This window comes from Nomascus leucogenys, chromosome 6 (assembly GCF_006542625.1).
Source record: "Nomascus leucogenys isolate Asia chromosome 6, Asia_NLE_v1, whole genome shotgun sequence".
Lineage (NCBI taxonomy): Eukaryota > Metazoa > Chordata > Mammalia > Primates > Hylobatidae > Nomascus > Nomascus leucogenys.
Genome location: NC_044386.1, coordinates 100,427,782 through 100,449,401, shown reverse-complemented (window position 1 = coordinate 100,449,401; position 21,620 = coordinate 100,427,782). Strand labels below are relative to the sequence as shown.

The following is a 21,620-nucleotide window of genomic DNA, read 5'->3' as shown; positions in this document are numbered from 1 at the left end:
TTTCAAAAACTTTATCATGGAAATATCTTAAATGTACACACAAAAAATAGAGTGGGTCACCATTCCTTGTCACCCAGTTCTAATAATTATCAACATTTTAATAATCATTTTTAATCTTTATTTTGGGGAGGAGGATATACCTCAATTTAGCCAATTTGTTTTTTCTTTTCTTTTTTTCTTTATTATTATACTTTAAGTTCTAGGGTACATGTGTACAACGTGCAGGTTTGTTACATAGGTATACACGTTCCATGTTGGTTTGCTACACCCATCAACTCATCACTTACGTTAGGTGTTTCTCCTAATGCTATCCTTCCCCCAGTCCCCTACCCCACAATAGGCCCTGGTGTGTGATGCTCTCCTCCCTGTGTCCATGTGTTCTCATTATTCAGCTCCCATTTATGAGTGAGAACATGCAGTGTTTGGTTTTCTGTCCTTGTGATATTTTGCTGAGAATGATGGTTTCCAGCTTCATCCATGTCCCTGCAAAGAACATGAACTCATCCTTTTTTATGGCTGCATAGTATTCCATGGTGTATATGTGCCACATTTTCTTTATCCAGCCTATTATTGATGGACATTTGGATTGGTTCCAAGTCTTTGCTATTGTGAATAGTGCCACAATAAACATACGTGTGCATGTGTCTTTATAGTAACATGATTTATAATCCTTTGGGTATATACCCAGTAATGGGATTGCTGGGTCAAATGGTATTTCTAGTTCTAGATCCTTGAGGAATCGCCACACTGTCTTCTACAATAGTTGAACTAATTTACACTCCCACCAACAGTGTAAAAGCATTCCTGTTTCTCCACATCCTCTCCAGCATCTGTTGTTTCCTGACTTTTTAATCGCCATTCTAACTGGCATGAGATGGTATCTCATTGTGGTTTTGATTTGCATTTCTCTGATGACCAGTGATCATGAGCATTTTTTCATGTCTGTTGGCTGCATAAATGTCTTCTTTTGAGAAGTGTCTGTTCATATCCTCTGCCCACTTTTTGATGGGGTTGTTTGTTTTTTTCTTGTAAATTTGTTTAAGTTCTTTGTAGATTCTGGATATTAGCCCTTTGTCAGATAGATAGATTGCAAAAATTTTCCCCCATTCTGTAGGTTGCCTGTTCACTGTAATGATAGTTTCTTTTGCTGTGCAGAAGCTCTTTAGTTTAATTAGATCCCATTTGTCAATTTTGGCTTCAGTTGCCATTGCTTTTGGTGTTTTAGTCATGAAGTCTTTGCTCATGCCTATGTCCTGAATGGTATTGCCTAGGTTTTCTTCTAGGGTTTTTATGGTCTTAGGTGTTGTATTTAAATTTTTAATCCATCTTGAGTTAATTTTTGTATAAGGTGTAAGGAAGGGGTCCAGTTTCAGCTTTCTATATATGGCTAGCCAGTTTTCCCAGCACCATTTATTAAATAGGGAATCCTTTCCCCATTGCTTGTTTTCATCAGGTTTGTCAAAGATCAGATGGTTGTAGATGTGTGGTGTTATTTCTGAGGCCTCTATTCTGTTTCATTGGTCTATATATCTGTTTTGGCAACCGTGCCATGCTGTTTTGATTGCTGTAGCCTTGTAGTGTAGTTTGAAGTCAGCTAGCATGATGCTTCCAGCTTTGTTCTTTTTGTTTAGGATTGTCTTAGTTTTGCAGGCTCTTTTTTTGGTTCCATATGAAATTTAAAGTAGTTTTTTCCAATTCTGTGAAGAAAGTCAGTGGTAGTTTGATGGAGATAGCATTGAATCTATAAATTACCTTGGGCAGTATGGCCATTTTCACGATATTGATCCATGAGCATGGAATGTTCTTCTATTTGTTTGTGTCCTCTTTTATTTCATTGAGCAGTGGTTTGTAGTTCTCCTTGAAGAGGTCCTTCGCATCCCTTGTAAGTTGGATTCCTAGGTATTTTATTCTCTTTGTAGTGTGAATGGGAGTTCACTCATGATTTGACTCTCTGTTTGTCTGTTCTTGATGTATAGGAATGCTTGTGATTTTTGCACATTGATTTTGTATCCTGAGACTTTGCTGAAGTTGCTTATCAGCTTAAGGAGATTTTGGGCTGAGACGATGGGGATTTTTAGATATACAATCATGTCATCTGCAAACAGGGACAATTTGACTGCCTCTTTTCCTAATTGAATACCCTTTCTTTCTTTCTCTTGCCTGATTGCCCTGGCCAGAATTTCCAATACTATGTTGAATAGGAGTGGTGAGAGAGGGCATCCTTGTCTGGAGCCAGTTTTCAGAGGGAATGCTTCCAATTTTTGCCCATTCAGTATGATATTGGCTGTGAGTTTGTCATAGATAGCTCTTTTAATTTTGAGATATGTTCCATCAATATAGTTTGTTGAGAGTTTTTAGCATGAAAGGCTGGTGAATTTTGTCGAAGGCCTTTTTTGCATCTACTGAGATAATCATGTGGTTTTTGTCTTTGGTTCTGTTTATGTGATGGATTACATTTATTGATTTGCATGTGTTGAACCAGCCTTGCATCCCAGGGATGAAGCCCACTTGATCATGGAGGATAAGCTTTCTGATGTGCTGCTGGATTCAGTTTGCCAGTATTTTTTGAGGATTTTCACATTGATCTTCATCAGGGATATTGGCCTAAAATTCTCTTTTTTTGTGTGTGTCTCTGCCTGCCTTTGGTATCAGGATGATGCTGGCCTCATAAAATGAGTTAGGGAGGATTCCCTCTTTTTCTATTGATTGGAATAGTTTCAGAAAGAATGGTACCAGCTCCTCTCTGTACCTCTGGTAGAATTCGGCTGTGAATCTGTCTGGTCCTGGACTTCTTTTGGTTGGTAGGCTATTAATTATTGCCTCAATTTCAGAACCTGTTATTGGTCTATTCAGAGATTCAACTTCTTCCTGGTTTAGTCTTGGGAAGGTGTATGTATGCAGGAATTTATCCATTTCTTCTAGATTTTCTAGTTTATTTGCATAGAGATGTTTATAGTATTCTCTGATGGTATAGTTTGTATTTCTGTGGAATTGGTGGTAATATCCACTTTATCGTTTTTTATTGCATCTATTTGATTCTTCTCTCTCTTTATTAGTCCTGTTAGTGGTCTATTTTGTTGATCTTTTCAAAAACCCAGCTCCTGGATTGATTGATTTTTTTGAAGGGTTTTTTGTGTCTCTATCTCCTTCAGTTCTGCTCTGATCTTAGTTATTTCTTGTCTTCTGCTAGCTTTTGAATGTGTTTGCTCTTGCTTCTCTAGTTATTTTAATTGTGATGTTAGGGTGTCGATTTTAGATCTTTCCTGCTTTCTCTTATGGGCATTTAGTGGTATAAATTTCCCTCTACACACTGCTTTAAATATGTCCCTCAGATTCTGGTACGTTGTGTCTTTGTTCTCATTGGTTTCAAAGAACATCTTTATTTCTGCCTGCATTTCATTATTTACCCAGTAGTCATTCAGGAGCAGGTTGTTCAGTTTCCATGTAGTTGTGCGGTTTTGAGTGAGTTTCTTAATCCTGAGTTCTAATTTGATTGCACTGTGGTCTGAGAGACAGTTTGTTGTGGTTTCTGTTCTTTTACTTTTGCTGAGGAGTGTTTTACTTCCAATTAGGTGGTCAATTTTACAATAAGTGTGATGCAGTACTGAGAAAAAAATGTATATTCTGTTGATTTGGGGTGGAGAGTTCTGTAGATGTCTATTAGGTCTGCTTGGTCCAGAGCTGAGTTCAAGTCCTGGATATCCTTGTTAATTTTCTGTCTTGATCTAATATTGACAGTGGGGTGTTAAAGTCTCCCATTATTACTGTGTGGGAGTCTAAGTCTCTTTGTAGGTGTCTAAGAACTTGCTTTATAAATCTGGGTGCTCCTGTGTTGGGTGCATATATATTTAGGATAGTTAGCTCTTCTTGTTGAATTGATCTCTTTACCATTGTATAATGGCCTTCTTTGTCTCTTTTGATCTTTGTTGGCTTAAACTCTGTTTTATCAGAGACCAGGTTTGCAACCCCTGCTCTTTTTTACTTTCCATTTGCTTGGTAGATCTTCTTCCATCCCTTTATTTTGAGCTTATGTGCATCTTTGCACGTGAGATGGGTCTCCTGAATACAGCACACTGATGGGTCTTGACTCCTTATCCAATTTGCCAGTCTGTGTCTTTCCATTGGGGCATTTAGCCCATTTACATTTAAGGTTAATATTGTTATGTGTGAATTTGATCCTGTCATTATGATGCTAGCTGGTTATTCCGCCCGTTAATTGATGCAGTTTCTTCATAGTGTCGATGGTCTTTACAATTTGGCATGTTTTTGCAGTGGCTGGTACCGGTTGTTCCTTTCCATGTTTAGTGCTTCCTTCAGGAGCTCTTGTAAGGCAGGCCTGGTGGTGACAAAATCTCTCACCATTTGCTTGTCTGTAATGTTTTTTCTTTCATCTTCTTTGTGATGGTGTTTTTAGCCAATATCTGATTGTTGACTACTTAGGTTGTTTTACAGTTTTCATCATCATATAAAATGCTGCAGTGAATATCCTTGTCACAAATTTTGTGCATTTCTGTAGCTCTTTCTTTAGGATAAATTCTTTGACAGAATTTTGGAGCCAAAGTCTGAATACATTTTGCAGTCATTTTTCCATAGTACTAAATTGCTTTATAGAAAATTTGCACCAAATTATTCTTCTATCCTCATTGTCTAAGAGCATTCATTTCTTCTGTCTTTTATAGTTCTTTTTAATATTTTCTAGTTTACTAGGTGGATAATTGCATCTCACTGTTGTTTCAATTTGCATTTTATAATTACCAACAAGGTTTAGTTTTTGAATATATCTTTTGCCATTTTGCCATTTATATTTTTTCTTATGTAAACTGGCCCCCTTTTGTTGTTTTTCTTTTCTTTTCCCTCTTTTTTTTTTTTGTTCCTTACTGCTTTGTAAGAGCCTCTCATATAAAATGTCAGCAGAGTCTCAGCAAAAGCAGATGGCATCTTAAGGAGCATTTAATGGCAGGATTGTTTGCAAATTGTGTGCATAAAGTTTAGTGATCCCAACAAGGAGTAGTGCAATAGCCCTGGGCTTGCAAAATTGGGGGCCAGTTACCACCCCTAAGCCTGGCAATGCTGAAAGAGAGGGCAATTACTGGGACCACGAAAGGGCTCCTAACCAAAGCTCTCATCTTCCTTAGAGGGATACAGTCAACTCATAGAGACACAGTAAAAAGGGAGACAGTGGCATGAATTCCCTAACCCAGGACTTTCCTTCCTCCCTTCCATCTGTTCATGGTGCCTCCAATTGGCCAAACCCAACAGGGAGCCAGAGGGCCAGGGAACAGCTGCTGGACATGTTTCGGCCTCTTGGGGCCTTAAACAGGGCAGGGAAGATCAATTCTACAATTGATCTGGAGGCAAACAGAAGATGACTAGACACCCAAAGATAATAATTTCTTTTCTAGGATATGTATTTTAAACTCATTTCCTCAGCTTATTTACTGTCAATATTGTTTAGAGTTTCAATAATTTTATGTAGTCATATCAACCAATTTTGATTATTTTTCATTTGATGTTTTGTTTAAGAAAGCATTCCTCATCCCCAACATTGTGTCATTATTCAACCATATAGCGAGTGTTTTCCCTCTAGAATTTGAAGGAGAAATAATTATTTAAAAGATGCAAATAAGTAGAATTTCATTTTAACAGCTTAATTCTTTCTTTCCAAGGGAGTGTAAGTCCTTGTACTCCTTTCCACTTTGTGTAATTGGTTGGTTAAGTGTGCTGATCTTGAAAGATACAAACTGGGAAAGAGTTTTTTTTTTTTTCTCCATGCTGTCTTTTTTTTTTTTTTTAACACAGGATGTTGTCTGTCACCCAGGCTGGATTACAGTGGTGTAATCACAGCTCACTGCAGCCTTGACGTCCCTAAGCTCAGGTGATCCTCCCACCTCAGCCTCCTGAGTAGCTGGCACTACAGGTGGGTGCCACCACACCCAACTAATTTTTGTATTTTTTGTAGAGATGGGGTTTTTTCCATGTTGCCCTGGCTGGCCTTGAACTCCTGGGTTCAAGAGATCTGCCCACCTTGGCCTCCCAAAGTGCTGAGATTACAGGTGTGAGCCACCACGCCTGGACTCAGTACTGTCTTAATCCCCCTTTGTTGACTCAGCCTTCTGCCAGTGATGAGCTGGCTGGGACCAGCTGGTGAAAACCAATTGTTAAATAGACAGGAATTTTACAAGCTGGTTGCGAAACCATTGCAGCTGAAAATCAGCCATGATGGGAGAATTTACACTATGGGCATCAACAAATACTACGAACAGGGCTTCTCCCACCCACGTCCCCCCTCCCCCTGCTTCCAGTTGAGTTTACCTGCACACCACTGCTCTTACCCACTTCTTTTTGAGCACTTCCAGGAGATAATGGGGACATGAGCTATTCTTCTCTCTTCTACTTCGCTTTCTCTCTCCACTTCTCCCATCTCTTCTATTCCTGCTGGCTCCTGCAGGGGCACAGAGGTGGGGGGATTGGAAGAAGAGGGGTTAAAAATCTTTAATAATTTGTGTTATGGTAGAAAGAGGGTTCGTAAGTGTTCTCTGTTATGGCAGGTGTCCATTTATTGGCTGTTTGGCATGTTTGGAGAATATGCCCAAGATCCCCCTTACCAACTTTGATCTGAGCAAGACATTTTCCAGCTGAATACTGGTAAAACCCCTTGGAGTTACCCTATATCCTCTATCAGGAACCCCTTCAGCTAAGCAGGCAGCCACTTGCAACAGGGCCCTTTCAAACTAGCTCACACCAGGGCCGCACTAATTTCCACAATGTACACTTGACTCGTGGGAAGCCTCACACATCCTTGCCCAGCCAAAAGGAGTGAATGCACTGACCCAGAGGCTGCCCTTCATCCTTCCAGGCACTGCAGCAGCTCCAGCCTCCATCTACCTTCGGTCACCTCTGGGCGAGAAGCACCTTTAACCTCTACCCTCCCACATGGCAGGCATGCAAGGCAGGCTCTCCGGAAAACTGTCTCCCCCAACTCCAACAGCAGCTGGATGACCTGTGAGTTTTAGGCACTCAGCAAGTGTCCAGCTGAGAAGTAAAATGTCAGTCTCTTCCTTTTGTAAATCTCCGCCATCTCCCCAAGAAGGGTTCTCTTGGAGCCTCTCACTGGGCTTAGGGGATGCACCCTTTGAGACAGGGGAAACCCAATAGCACATTGACTCTTGTAAATTTCCTTCAGGGCATCTCCCCTTCAATGACTCTCCAGCCTACTCTTCCTTAGCCTGGAGGTGGGTCACCACTTCTTACCAAGTCCTTCACGGCTACTCTAGGAGCTTTTCCTCAGAATATGGGGGTAACTGTCATCTATTGCCTCAACAATTCCCATTCCATAAACTGACACATCAAGGACCTTGAAAAGACAATCCTGCTCCCAACCTGATCACATTGAAGACAGGCTGCAATTGCAAGGCCTCTGCAGATTGTTTATACTGCTAAAGGGTGGTGACCCCTGAGAGACAGTTCTTTGCTCAGCAGAGCACCTTGGTGAGTGTTTGGATATGAAAAAAATGCCTAAGGCCAGGTACGGTGGCTCATGCCTATAATCCCAGCACTTTGGAAGGCCAAGGCAGGCAGATCACCTGAGCTCAGGAGTTCGAGACCAGCCTGGGCAATGTGGCAAAACCCCATTTCTACCAAAAAATAGAAAAAATTAGTTGAGTGTGGTGGTGCATGCCTGTGGTCTCAGCTACTCAGGAGGCCGAGGTGGGAGAATTGCTTGAACCTGGGAGGTGAAGGTTGCAGTGAGCCAAGATCGCACCACTGCTCTTCAGCATGGGTGACAGAGTGAGACCCTATCTCTAAATTAATTAATTAATTGAAAAAATATAAATGCCTGGGACCAATCTTTTTATTGATGAGAGAGCAACAATTCTATACTTGATAAGGCAAGGAGAATTCTGATGTTCTACTAGCGGCCTGACCCAGGAATTTACTTAAGGTGTGTGTAGGCGAATGGGAGGGTAGAGGAACTTCTGGGAAATGATGACTAATATTCTATTTGAAGCTGTTGCTATGCCATATTCCTAAATCTTCAGCAAAATTCTGCTATAAATAACTTCCTTGTGTTTTGTAATTTGAGGAAATCAAGAAGAAAAGAGGCAATCTGGGATGAATTTTATGTGTCCACTTGACTGGGCGAGGGGCTACCCAGAGATTTAGTCAAATATGATACTGGGAGTTTCAGTGAGAATGTTTCTAAATGAGATTGACATTGGAATTGGTAGACTGGGTAAAGCAGATGGCTCTCCCTAATATGGAGGGTGGCACTTCATCCAACCAGTGGAAGGCCTGAATAGAACAAAAAGGCTGGGTAAGAGAGAGTTCCTTCTGCCTGACAGCCTTTGAGCTGAGACACTGCTTTTTGGGCTGAGCTGAAACATTGGCTCCTTCTGGGTCTCAGCGCCTGCCAGTCTTCAGACTGGAGCTACACCATCAGCTCTCCTGGGTCTCAGGCTTGTAGACTGCCAGTCTTAGGACTTGTTGGTCTCTGTAATTGCATGAACCAATTTCGTGTGTGTGTGTGTGTGTGTGTGTGTGTGTTGTGTGTGTGTTTTGCAGTGGATGGGGATTGCCGAGTTTCTTCCAATCATGGGAGCCTAAGCAAGTTCAGCTAAATATGAAGAGAGGAAAGGTGGTCTCTAAAAACTGACCATGCTCTAGCAGCCAGTGTTTACAGTGGTAAGCTTGTAGGCAACAAATAATTTAATTTTGTTTTCTTAACAGAACCTGAAGGTCTTTCATTTTTAGCTGGGAAATGTAGGTTGGTTACATACTGTTAACCGCTGTAATGGCTGGACTCCTCTTTACCGAAGTGCTGTGTGGTCATTTTCATGTCATCTTTCTGTCCTCTCTTTATGGAGACTCTATTTTGTTTGTTTTTTTTCTTCTGCAGTGGTAGGGAGATGTCTCATTTTTAAATACTATTCATTATCATCATTAGTTTTTGTTTTCCTTCTTAAACCTATAATTATGACTCTGTTAATGTCTAAAACAACATGAGACAATTTCTTCCCACAAGAGAAGATGAAGAAGCTGAGCATGGTGGTTCATATCTATAATCCCAGCACTTTGGGAGGCTGAGGTGGGAGAATTGCTTGAGCTCAGGAATTTGAGAGCAGCCTGGGCTACACAGTGAGACCCCATCTCTACTAAATAAATAAATAAATAAGTAAGTAAGTAAGTAAGTAAGTAAATAAATAAATAAATAAATAAATACATAAAATAGCTGGGCATGGTAGCATGAGCCTGTAGTCCCAGCTACTCAGGGGGTGAGGTAGGAGGATCCCTTGAGCCTGGGAGGTTGAGGCCACAGTGAGCTAGGATCATGCTTCTGCACTCCAGCCTGGGTAACAAAACAAAACCCTCTGTCTCAAACAAAAAAAAAAAAAAGAAGATGAAGAGTTTAACACAGCCACCCCCTCTGCACGCTCCCTCCTTGTATCTGTTGTGCTTGTTATTACCATATATCCCAGGTTTGTAAAACCCAACTTTCCTTTGTCAATATTAACAATCGGCTATCTCAAAATTGCTTTTGGCTTTGCACTGAATTCTGTGTTTATATTTATAAAACTTATTGCAATATCTTTGTGGTTTTAGGGTTGGCTGCTGGCTTTTTTTTCCTGTTCTCCTTACCCCAATTTTAATTTCTTGATTTTGTTTCTCTATCTGATTTAGAGAATAGCTTAGAGTAATGTTTTCTGGAAGAACACCCAAGTGCTACTCTTTCTAAGCCTTTGTATGTCCAAAAACTGTTTTCTTTTGCTCTCACCATGAATAACACCTAAGCCCAACTTTTCTGTAGACATGTTCCTTGTCTTCAATAATTAGTGTGTGGGGACCAGGGGAAGAAAGAAGTAATCTTGCAGTTGAGGGGAGCAGTTGGATGCCTTCCGATTCTTAGCCCAGAGCTCTCTGTCCACCACATTTCATGTCATCATAGCTGGGCGGCCTTGTATAAAATCCATTCCAAACCGGCTGCCTAGGTTTCATGCGCGTCCGTGTGAAGAGACCACCAAACAGGCTTTGTGTGAGCCACATGGCTGTTTATTTCACCTGGGTGCAGGCGGGCTGAGTCCGAAAAGAGAGTCAGCAAAGGGTGGTGGATTATCATTAGTTCTTATAGGTTTTGGGATAGGCGGTGAAGTTGGAGCAATGTTTTGGGGGCAGGGGGTGGATGTCGCAAAGTACATTCTCGGGTAGGGAGAATTACAAAGAACCTTCTTAAGGGTGGGAGAGATTACAAAGTAGCTTCTTAAGGGTGGGGGAGATTACAAAGTACATTGATCAGTTAGGGTGGGGCAGAAACAAATCACAATGGTGGAAGGTCATCAGTTAAGGCTATTTTTACTTTTGTGGATCTTCAGTTACTTCAGGCCATCTGGATGTATACGTGCAAGTCACGGGATGCAATGGCTTGGCTTGGGCTCAGAGGCCTGACATTCCTGCCTTCTTATATTAATAAGAAAAATAAAATAGTGTTGAAGTGTTGGGGCAGCGAAAATTTTTGGGGAGTGGTATGGAGAGAGAATGGGCGATGTTTCTCGGGGCTGCTTCAAGCGGGATTAGGGGCAGCGTAGGAACCTAGAGTGGGAGAGATTAAGCTGAAGTAAGATTTTGTGGTAAGGGGTGATATTGTGGGGTTGTTAGAAGAAACATTTGTCATGTAGAATTATTCGTGATGGCCTGGATACGGTTTTGTATGAATTGAAAAATTAAATGGAATAAGAGAAGGAGAAAAACAGGTATAAAAGGTCTAAGAATTGGGAGGACCTAGGACATCTGATTAGAGAGTGCCTAAGGAGATTCAGCATAGTCCTGCCAGCAAAGATTATTTACTTCAAGAGCTAAGAGTGGCAGTTTGGGGATAGCACCAGGAGATATCAGCTGTGATGGCTTGGAGAAACAGTGTAAACCGGCAGTGTAAACAAGAGCAGGGCATGTATGAGTAGTTGAGAATGGAGAAGAGGAGTATGACTAGACAGATAATAGTAGGGATGACAAGTTTTTTGGGGGCACATTCTAAGTTGGTCCAGTGTCTGGAATGAGACTGGGGCCTAATAAAAAGGAGCTCAAATGGGCTGTACCTTGTAGCATTCCGAGGACAGGCCTGAATTCTGAGAAGCGAAAGTGGTAAAAGTATTGTCCAGTCCTTTTTAAGTTGGTGGCTGAGCTTGGTGAGGTGTGTTTTTAAAAGACCTTTAGTCCGTTCTACTTTTCCTGAAGACGGAGGACTGTAAGGGATATAAAGGTTTCACTGAATACCAAGAGCCTGAAAAACCGCTTGGCTGATTTGACTAATAAAGGCTGGTCTGTTATCAGACTGTATAGAGGTGGGAGGGCTAAACTGAGGAATTATGTCTGACAGAAGGGAAGAAATGACTGCGTGGCCCTCTCAGACACTGTAGGAAAGGCCTCTACTTATCTAGTGAAAGTGTCTACTTAGACTAAGAGGTATTTTAGTTATCTGACTCGGGGCATGTTGAGTAAAGCTAATTTGCCATTCCTGGGTAGGGGCAAATCTTCAAGCTTGATGTGTAGGGAAGGGAGGGGGCCTGAATAATCCCTGAGGAGTAGTAGAATAGCAGATGGAACACTGAGAAGTTATTTCCTTGGGGATAGATTTCCACGATGGAAAGGAAATGAAAGGTTCTAAGAGGTGGGCTAGTGGCTTGTACTATAGCATAGCCTGCCTTTGCTGGTGTGTGGCGATTAGGCCTGGTAGAAATGCCATCAACAAATCAAGCGTGATCAGGGTGAGGAACAGGAAAGAAGGAAATATGGGGAAATGGGGTGAATGTCAGGTGGATCAGAGAGATAGTCGTGGGGGTCAGGTGTGGTATCAGGAATAATGTGGGAGGCCAGATTGAAGTCTGGGCCAGGAACAGTGGTAATTGTGGGACTTAACAAAGAGTGAGTACAGCTGAAGGAGCCAGGGATCAGAAAGTATATGCGTCAGGTATGAGGAAGAAAATAGATTTTGGAAGTTATGAGAAATGTAGAGTGAGTTGAGCATAGTTTGTGATTTTTAGGGCCTCTAAAAGTATTAAAGCAGCGGCAGCCGCTGCACGCAGACATGAGGGCTAGGCTAAAACAGTAAGGTCAAGTTGTTTGGACAGAAAGGCTACAGGGTGCGGTCCTGGCTCTTGTGTAAGAATTCTGACCGCGCTAGCCATGCTTAGGAAGGAAAGGAGTTGTTGTTTTGTAAGGGATTGAGGTTTGGGAGATTAATCAGACACGATCAGCAGGGAGAGCACGTGTGTTTTTATGAGAATTATGCCGAGATAGGTAACAGATGAGGATGAAATTTGGGCTCGACTAAAGTAATGGGGGCTGTCGGTGAAGCCTTGTGGCAGTACAGCCCAGGTAATTTGCTGAGCCTAATGGGTGTCAGGGTCAGTCTAAGTGAAAGCAAAGAGAGGCTGGGATGAAGGGTGCAAAGGAATAGTAAAAAAAGCATGTTTGAGATCCAGAACAGAATAGCGGGTAGTAGAGGGAGGTATTGAGGATAGGAGAGTATATGGGTTTGGCACTATGGGGTGGATAGGCAAAACAATTTGGTTGATAAGGCATAGATCCTGAACTAACTTGTAAGGCTTGTCTGGTTTTAGGACAGGTAAAATGGAGGAATTGTAAGGAGAGTTTATAGGCTTTAAAAGGCCATGCTGTAGCAGGCGAGTGATAACAGGCTTTAATCCTTTCAAAGCATGCTGTGGGATGGGATATTGGCATTGAGTGGGGTAAGGGTGATTAGGTTTTAATGAGTTGGTAAGGGGTGCATGATCGGTCGCCAAGGAGGGAGTAGAGGTATTTTATACTTGTGGGTTAAGGTGGGGGAGTATGAGAGGAAGACGCGAAGGAGGCTTTGGGTTGGGGAGAAGGGTGGCAATGAGATGTGGCTGTAGTCCAGGAATAGTCAGGGAAGCAGATAATTTAGTTAAAGTGTCTTGGCCTAATAAAGGAACTGAGCAGGTGGGGATAACTAAAATGGAGTGCTTAAAAGAGTATTGTCTAAGTTGGCACCAGAGTTGGGGAGTTTTAAAAGGTTTAGAAGCCTGGCTGTCAATACCCACAACAGTTACGGAGGCAAGGGAAACAGGCCCTTGAAAAGAAGGTAATGTGGAGTGGGTAGCCTCCATATTGATTAAGAAGGGGACGGGCTTACCTTCCACTGTGAGAGTTGCCCGAAGCTCGGCGTCTGAGATGGTTTAGGGGGCTTCCGAGGCGATCAGGCAGTGTCCGTCTTCAGCCGCTAAGCCGAGAAGATCTGGGAAGAAGTCAGTCAGAGAGCCTCGGGCCAGAGTTCCAGGGGCTCTGGGAGTGGCTGCCAGGTGAGTTGAACAGTCCGATTTCCAGTGGGGTCCCGCACAGATGGGGCACGGCTTAGGAGGAATCCTGGGCTGCGGGCATTCCTTGGCCCAGTGGCCAGATTTCCGGCACAGAAATCTGTAGCAAGCTCCTAGGGGAGGAGGTCCTGGAGGAACGCCTGGCTGCTGTGGTTCAGGCGTTTGGAAGTTCTTGTGTGCTGGAGATGTGGCTGGGGTTTGTCTCACAGTGGAGGCAAGGAATTGAAACTTTTTTCTATTATCGTACACCTTGAAGGTGAGGTTAATTAAGTCCTGTTGTGGGGTTTGAGGGCCAGATTCTAATTTTTGGAGTTTTATTTAATGTCGGGAGCAGATTGGGTAATAAAATATATATTGAGAATAAGACGGCCTTTTGACCTTTTAGGGTGTATGGCTGTAAAGCGTCTGAGGGTTGCTGCCAAACAAGCCATGAACTGGGCCGGATTTTTATATTTGATGAAAAAGAGCCTAAACGCTATCCGATTTGGGATAAAGAAAAAGGAGCATTAACCTTGACTATGCCTTTAGCTCCAGCTGTCTTTTTAAGAATAAATTGCTGGGCAGGTGGGGGAGGGCTAGTCACGGAACGAAACTGTAAGCTGGACCGGGTGTGAGGAGGGGAGGTGACAAAAGGATTATAGGGTGGAGGAGCGGAGGCTGAGGAAGAATTGGGACCTAGCTCGGCCTGGCGAGGAGGGGAGAGGTCAGATGGGTCTGTAGAAAAGAAGTAAAAATAGCCTTAACTGACAACATTCCACCATTGTGATTTGTTTCTGCCCCACCCTAACTGATCAATGTACTTTGTTATCTCCCCCACCCTTAAGAAGGTACTTTGTAATTAGAAAGACTCAGCGACGCTTGGGGTTGGGACTGAGGGGACAGGCGGGAGGGAAAGAAGGAAGATTTGGGATGAGTTGCACTGGGCACAGAGACTAGGAAGGGACTGATGTGTAAAAGAATGCCTGGACATCAGGCACCTCAGACCATTTGCCCATTTTACGACAAGAATTATTTAGATCTTGTAGGATGGAAAAATTGAAAGTGCCATTTTCCGGCTATTTGGAACTACTGTGGAGTTTGTATTGGGGTCAGGCGGCATTGCAGAAGAAAATAAGATGCTTAGATTTTAGGTCAGGTGAGAGTTGAAGAGGTTTTAAGTTCTTAAGAACACAGGCTAAGGGAGAAGTAGGAGGAATGGAAGGTGGAAGCTTGCCTATAGTGAAAGAGGCAAGCCCAGAGAAAAGAGTAGAGGCATGGAGAAGGGGTGGGGGATTCTTGCCCTCCAGAAGAGCAGAGAAGGGGTTGAGGCACAGAAATAAGGGATTGGGACACAGAGATAAGAGGTCGGGGTGCAGAAATAAGCGATTGGGAGTTCTTGCCCCCTAGAAAAGCGGGACTTGCCGCTAAGGGTGAAGGAGAAGGGGTTGAGGGGTACTTGCCCCTGCCCCAGGAAAGCGGGACTTACCTCTAAGGGTGAAGGAGAAGGGGTTGAGGGGTACTTGCCCCTGCCCCAGGAAAGCGGGACTTGCCGCTAAGGGTGAAGGAGAAGGGGTTGAGGGGTACTTGCCCCTGCCCCAGGAAATCGGGACTTGCCGCTAAGGGTGGAGGAGAAGGGGTTGAGGTATACTTGCCCCTGCCCCAGGAAAGTGGGACTTGCCGCTAAGGGTGAAGGACCAAGGCAGGCGTCCCTGCGTGGTCTGACACCTTTAAAACGTGGGTGAATAATCAGAGAGGCGTCCCTGCAATGATTAAACACCAAGGGAAGGCTGCCTTCCCAGTCTGTGACCCGCGCCAGAGTTTTGGGTCCACAGATAAAACGTGTCTCCTTTGTCTCTACCAGAAAATGAAAGGAATTGAAATTAAGGGAGAGCTTGAAGTGTGGCGCCAAGATTGAAAGGAGAAAGAGGTTGAGGGATAGTGAGGGAAGTTGGAGAAGAGAGTAAAAAGAGGCCGCTTACCGGATTTGAAATTGGTGAGATGTTTCTTGGGCTGGTCGGTCTGAGGACCTGAGGTCATAGGTGGATCTTTCTCACGGAGCAAAGAGCAGGAGGACAGGGGTTTGATCTCCCAAGGGAGGTCCCCCGATCCGAGTCAGGGCACCAAATTTCATGCGCGTCCGTGTGAAGAGACCACCAAACAGGCTTCGTGTGAGCAACATGGCTGTTTATTTCACCTGGGTGCAGGCAGGCTGAGTCCGAAAAGAGAGTCAGCAAAGGGTGGTGGATTATCATTAGTTCTTATAGGTTTTGGGATAGGCCGTGGAGTTGGAGCAATGTTTTGGGGGCAGGAGGTGGATGTCGCAAAGTATATTCTCGGGGTAGGGAGAATTGCGAAGAACCTTCTTAAGAGTGGGGGAGATTACAAAGTACTTTCTTAAGGGTGGGGGAGATTACAAAGTACATTGATCAGTTAGGGTGGGGCAGAAACAAATCACAATGGTGGAATGTCATCAGTTAAGGCTATTTTTACTTCTTTTGTGGATCTTCAGTTACTTCAGGCCATCTGGATGTATACGTGCAAGTCACAGGGGATGCAATGGCTTGGCTTGGGCTCAGAGGCCTAACACTAGGCTCTTAGGGTCTTTTTTATTTTATTTTATTATTTTTTTTTAGACAGGATCTCACTCTGTCACCCAGGCTGGAGTGTAGTGGCGTGATCTCGGCTCACCGCAGACTCCACCTTCCAGGTTCAAGTGATCCTTCCACCTCAGCCTGCTGAGTAGCTGGGACCACAGGCATGCACCACCACGCCTGGGTAATTTTTGTATTTTTTGTAGAGATGAGGTTTTGCCATGTTGCCAGTCTGGTCTCGAACTCCTGGGCTTAAGCAATCCTCTTGCTTCGGCCTCCCAAAGTGTTGGGATTACAGGCGTGAGCCACTGTGCCTGGTCTCTTAGAGACTCCTAAAACCACACTTCTCAGCTGGGCACAGTGGCTCACACCTGTAATCCTAGCACTTTGGGAGGCCGAGGCTGGTGGATCACCTGAGGCAAGGAGTTTAAGAATAGCCTGGCCAACATGGCGAAACCCCGTCTGTACTAAAAATACAAAAAAATAGCCAGACATGGTGGCTCAGGCCTGTAATCACAGCTACTCAGGAGGCTGAGGCAGGAGAATCGCTTGAACTTGAGGGGCGGAGGTTGCAGGGAGCCGAGATCGCATCACTTCACTCCAGCCTGGGCTAAAGAGACTCTGTCTCTCACACACACACACACACACACACACACACACACACACACACAAACACACACTTCTCAAACTTTACTGTGCAAACAACTACCCTGGGTCCCTTCTTAAAATGCAGATTCTGATTCAGCTGATCTGGGAGAGCCTGAGATTGGGCATTTCTAACCAGCTCCTGGTTATACTCCTGGGTGGTGCTGAATTTTTTTTTTTTTTTCTAGTAGAGACAAGGTCTTGCTATGTTGCCCAGGCTGGTTTTGAATTCCTGGGCTCAAGCGATTCACCTGCCTCAGCCTCCCAGAGTGCTGGGGCTGCAGGTGTGAACCACCTCCCCCAGCTGATGCTGATGATGCTGATGCCCTTGGCCCATGGACCACACTGAGGAGCAGGCTTTAGAGCATAGGCATCCAATCTTTTGGCTTCCCTGGGCCACATTGGAAGAATTGTCTTGGGCCATACATAAAATACACTAACACTAACGATAGCTGATGAGCTTTAAAAAAATGCAAAAAAATCTCATAATATTTTAAGAAAGTTTACGAATTAGTGTTGGGCTGCATTCAAAGCCATCCAGGGCTGCATGTAGCCCACTGGCTATGGGTTAGATGAGCTTGCTTTATAGCTTTCAAAGCTGAGTCATGCATGTCGTTGATTCTGTTTGATGCTCCTGATTGTTTTCTGAGAGGGAGGGCAGTTCCTGGGACAATGAACTCCTCTATTCCTCCATCCCCCCGCCAACCCTCACCATTACCTTTGTCTGCTCCCCTTCTCACCCCAACCCAGCCCTGAGGACATGAGGGCACTGCCAGGTACCTGTGGACTTGATCCTCCCAGGATTAAGCCCTTCCCACCACCCACATCCTACTCCTTTCCCTGCCGTTGAGAAAACCTCTGCCACCTACCTAGCCCCCAGGCTAAAACAGCTAGGATGGGGTCAAAGGGCTCAGGATTTTGGCTTCAGTACTGGAGGCACAAGAGTTGCGCCAGGGTCGGCTTTTATGCCTTTGTTCAACACAGCAAGCATGCATTACCCAACAGAACTCTGCCAGATACTGGAAAACCTATGGCCTATGCTCTGCAGGAGGCTACAGTCTAAGGGAAGGGGTGAGTGACAGCCTGGGACAGGGGGCGCAATATCAAGGCACTGGGCCCTGAGCCCAGGAGAGGAAGGAGAAAGCTGCCAAGCATGGGTCAGAGAAGGCTTTGTGTGGAGCTACACCCTGGAACATGAGTAGGCATGAGCCAAACCGAGAGGAGAGAGGGCAGGGTGGGTCAGGTCATCCGCCATGTTATGAGGACTCTAAGATCCTTGAGCCAGTGGGAGGGGATGAGGATTAGGGCTCATCTGGGGATTGGGGATGAGGAAGGAATGGGTGACCAGACTGGAGATGTAGGCATATGCCACCTCAGGGACTGTGTGCCCAACTCAGCATACCCTGTGTGCCTGTGGGTATGGGAACAAAATTCTCCCAAATGCCTGCTTCTGGCTTTGTGCCGTTGCGTTTTCTTTAGGCAGATGTTCTTAGCTGTCACTGCACTGACCTCTAAGGCCACCCCAGCCTCCATGAGTGAACGCCCACGCCTTCACCCCTCCAGTCTGGGGAGGAACCCCACCCCCTTTCCTCCAGCAACTCCTACACATCGCCTCCAGGACTTTTCAGCACCATTCCCTCACCAGGAATGTTCTTTGCCCTTCTTCACTTAGTTCATTCCTATGCATTCTGCAAAACTTCCTCTGCCACGCTTTTCTGACCTGTCCCCTCCCAGGCTGGTGAGGCAGAGCAGATCATCCTGTCTCCCTGTGGACAGGAATGGGAGGTGCCCACTGGTCACCTAATGCATTGCACGGTGACTACCTGTGGGATGTGGTGACTATTGCAGGGACAAATGTTGAAGGACCCTGAAGTGCCTGCCTGTCCCTCCACCCCAACCTCTCTGGCTTCTTTTGCTGTGCGTCTAGCTGGGTGCAGTGTCCCGTTGCTCGACGATTCCTTGTTGGCATCTTTCCTAGTCCTCCCTGGATGCCTCTTCTATTGCCCCTACTGAATCAGTGGGCTGTGCTCTTTCATGCGGTGACACTTCTGGCTGAGAAGTCACTAGTAACCTCCCACCCCCTATCATCACAGCCAGTGGGCCCTAAAGCTGGCCCTGTGTTTGGCCCAACCCACCTTCCACTTTGCCTGTCATGACTGATCCTTGATTTATGCCCAGGTGTCCTCAAGCCCATACCCTGATAGCTGCCCCTCTGTCAGACTGTGCCTCTTACAAAAGGCCCTTCTCTTATCTATCTCTGACTCTCAGGCCAACACCTTTCCTACTTCCACTCACTGACCTTCGCTGACCAATCCAGGTGATGACCACTCACTGCCCTCGGAACCCTGCCACACCACTCACTGGGCAGGTAATTTCATGTTCTCCATGGGGTGATTCTGTGTTCCTCTGTGTGCACTGTGCCTGGCGTAGAGCAGGGGTGCAAAAATATTTGTTGACTGAGTGTGCAAATGTGATCTCTTTCTCCTGGCAAAGTTTCCTGAAGGTAGAGGCCATGTACTCTCTACTGCACAGCTGACTTTATGCCCAAAGCTAGTCTGCCAGATATATTTGTGTATTGGCAGCTTAAAACCACCAATCTGGTACCAGCCTCTTTAAGTGAATTGACTATACACAGATGCACACAGACAGACAGACAGACACACACACACACATGAAACATAGTTGTTTTGTTTTTAAGCCCAATGTATAAGACCCAGGAGGTCTTTGGAAATCATCAAGAGAAGAACTCTCTGTGATGATGGAAATGTTTTATATCAGCTCTATCCTATATGGTAGTCACTAGACACACATAGCCATTGAGCACTTGAAATGTGGCCAATGTGATTGAGGAACTGGATTTTTAATTGCATTTAATTTAAATTAATTTAAATGTATGTAGCCCCATGAAGCTAGTGGCTGCCCTCCTGGACTGGCAGTTCTGGACCACTCCCAGTTCACCTGCTCTAACCTCTGCCCCTCACTTTCTCCCCTCCAGACCCCTGAGCCCCTTCCAGTGCTGCCTGAGGTGCCCTATACCTGTGCCTGCCTCTCTTGTCTGCCAGTTTGATTTGGACCTGTTTTTCCCACCTCAGCCCCCATTCTCTTGTCAAACATGTGTTTGGCCTCTAGCCAAACGGCCTGGGAGGAAAAGAGGGTCCTGCTTCTGCCTGGCTTCCCCATCGGGGAGGGGAGTTGAAGTGACTGACAGCCTCCTGACGGCTTAGAAATGTGGAGGACACAGCATGTTCTGGACATGGCCGGCCATATGAATGATATCTTCTCTTTCTTTGAACCATCTCCACCTGTTCTTACGGACACCCTGCCTTGGGGTGGGGCAAAGTAGGATCTTGACATATGACTAGCTCTTGGGAATAAGGCCATGGAAGTAAGGCAGACACATGGGGTGATTTCATCAGCCTTATTATCCTAAGGTAACTGGTTATCTTAGGTTATCCTTAGATAAGTTATTATCCCTAGATAAAATGAAGCCCATTTTATTTTATTTATTTATTTAATTTTAATTTTTTTTATTATTGTACTTTAAGTTTTAGGGTACATGTGCACAATGTGCAGCTTTGTTACATATGTATCCATGTGCCATGTTGGTGTGCTGCACCCATTAACTCCTCATTTAGCATTAGGTGTATCTCCTAATGCTATCCCTCCCCACTCCCCGCACCCCACAACAGTCCCCGGAGTGTGATGTTCCCCTTCCTGTGTCCATGTGTTCTTACTGTTCAATTCCCACCTATGAGTGAGAACATGCGGTGTTTGGTTTTTTTGTCCTTGCGATAGTTTACTGAGAATGATGATTTCCAGTTTCATCCGTGTCCCTACAAAGGACATGAACTCATCATTTTTTATGGCTGCATAGTATTCCATGGTGTATATGTGCCATATTTTCTTAATCCAGTCTCTCGTTGTTGGACATTTGGGTTGGTTCCAAGTCTTTGCTATTATGAATAGTGCCGCAATAAACATACGTGTGCATGTGTCTTTATAGCAGCATGATTTATAGTCCTTTGGGTATATACCCAGTAATGGGATGGCTGGGTCAAATGGTATTTCTGGTTCTAGATCCCTGAAGAATCGCCACACTGACTTCCACAATGGTTGAACTAGTTTACAGTCCCACCAACAGTGTAAAAGTGTTCCTATTTCTCCACATCCTCTCCAGCACCTGTTGTTTCCTGACTTTTTAATGATGGCCATTCTAACTGGTGTGAGATGGTATCTCATTGTGGTTTTGATTTGCATTTCTCTGATGGCCAGTGATGATGAGCATTTTTGCATGTGTTTTTTGGCTGCATAAATGTCTTCTTTTGAGAAGTGTCTGTTCATGTCCTTCACCCACTTTTTGATGGGGTTGTTTGTTTTTTTCTTGTAGATTTGTTTGAGTTCATTGTAGATTCTGGATATTAGCCCTTTGTCAGATGAATAACTTGCGAAAATTTTCTCCCATTTTGTAGGTTGCCTGTTCACTCTGATGGTAGTTTCTTTTGCTGTGCAGAAGCTCTTTAGTTTAATGAGATCCCATTTGTCAATTTTGGCTTTTGTTGCCATTGCTTTTGGTGTTTTAGACATGAAGTCCTTGCCCATGCCTATGTCCTGAATGGTAATGCCTAGGTTTTCTTCTAGGGTTTTTATGGTTTTAGGTCTAACATTTAAGTCTTTAATCCATCTTGAATTAATTTTTGTATAAGGTGTAAGGAAGGGATCCAGTTTCAGCTTTCTACATATGGCAAGCCAGTTTTCCCAGCACCATTTATTAAATAGGGAATCCTTTCCCCATTGCTTGTTTTTGTCAGGTTTGACAAAGATCAGATACTTGTAGATATGCAGCGTTATTTCTGAGGGCTCTGTTCGTTTCCATTGATCTATATCTGTGTTTTGGTACCAGTACCATGCTGTTTTGGTTACTGTAGCCTTGTAGTATAGTTTGAAGTCAGGTAGCGTGATGCCTCCAGCTTTGTTCTTTTGGCTTAGGATTGACTTGGCAATGCGGGCTCTTTTTTGGTTCCATATGAACTTTAGTTTTTATCCAATTCTGTGAAGAAAG

The 21,620-nt window shown here is 44.4% G+C and overlaps 1 protein-coding gene across 1 annotated transcript in view; it reads left to right on the top strand.

Annotated features, from left to right (window-relative positions):
* MESD (mesoderm development LRP chaperone) overlaps positions 1-21,620 on the top strand; it is a 50,927-nt gene that overhangs the window by 23,857 nt on the left and 5,450 nt on the right. The window lies entirely within an intron of this gene.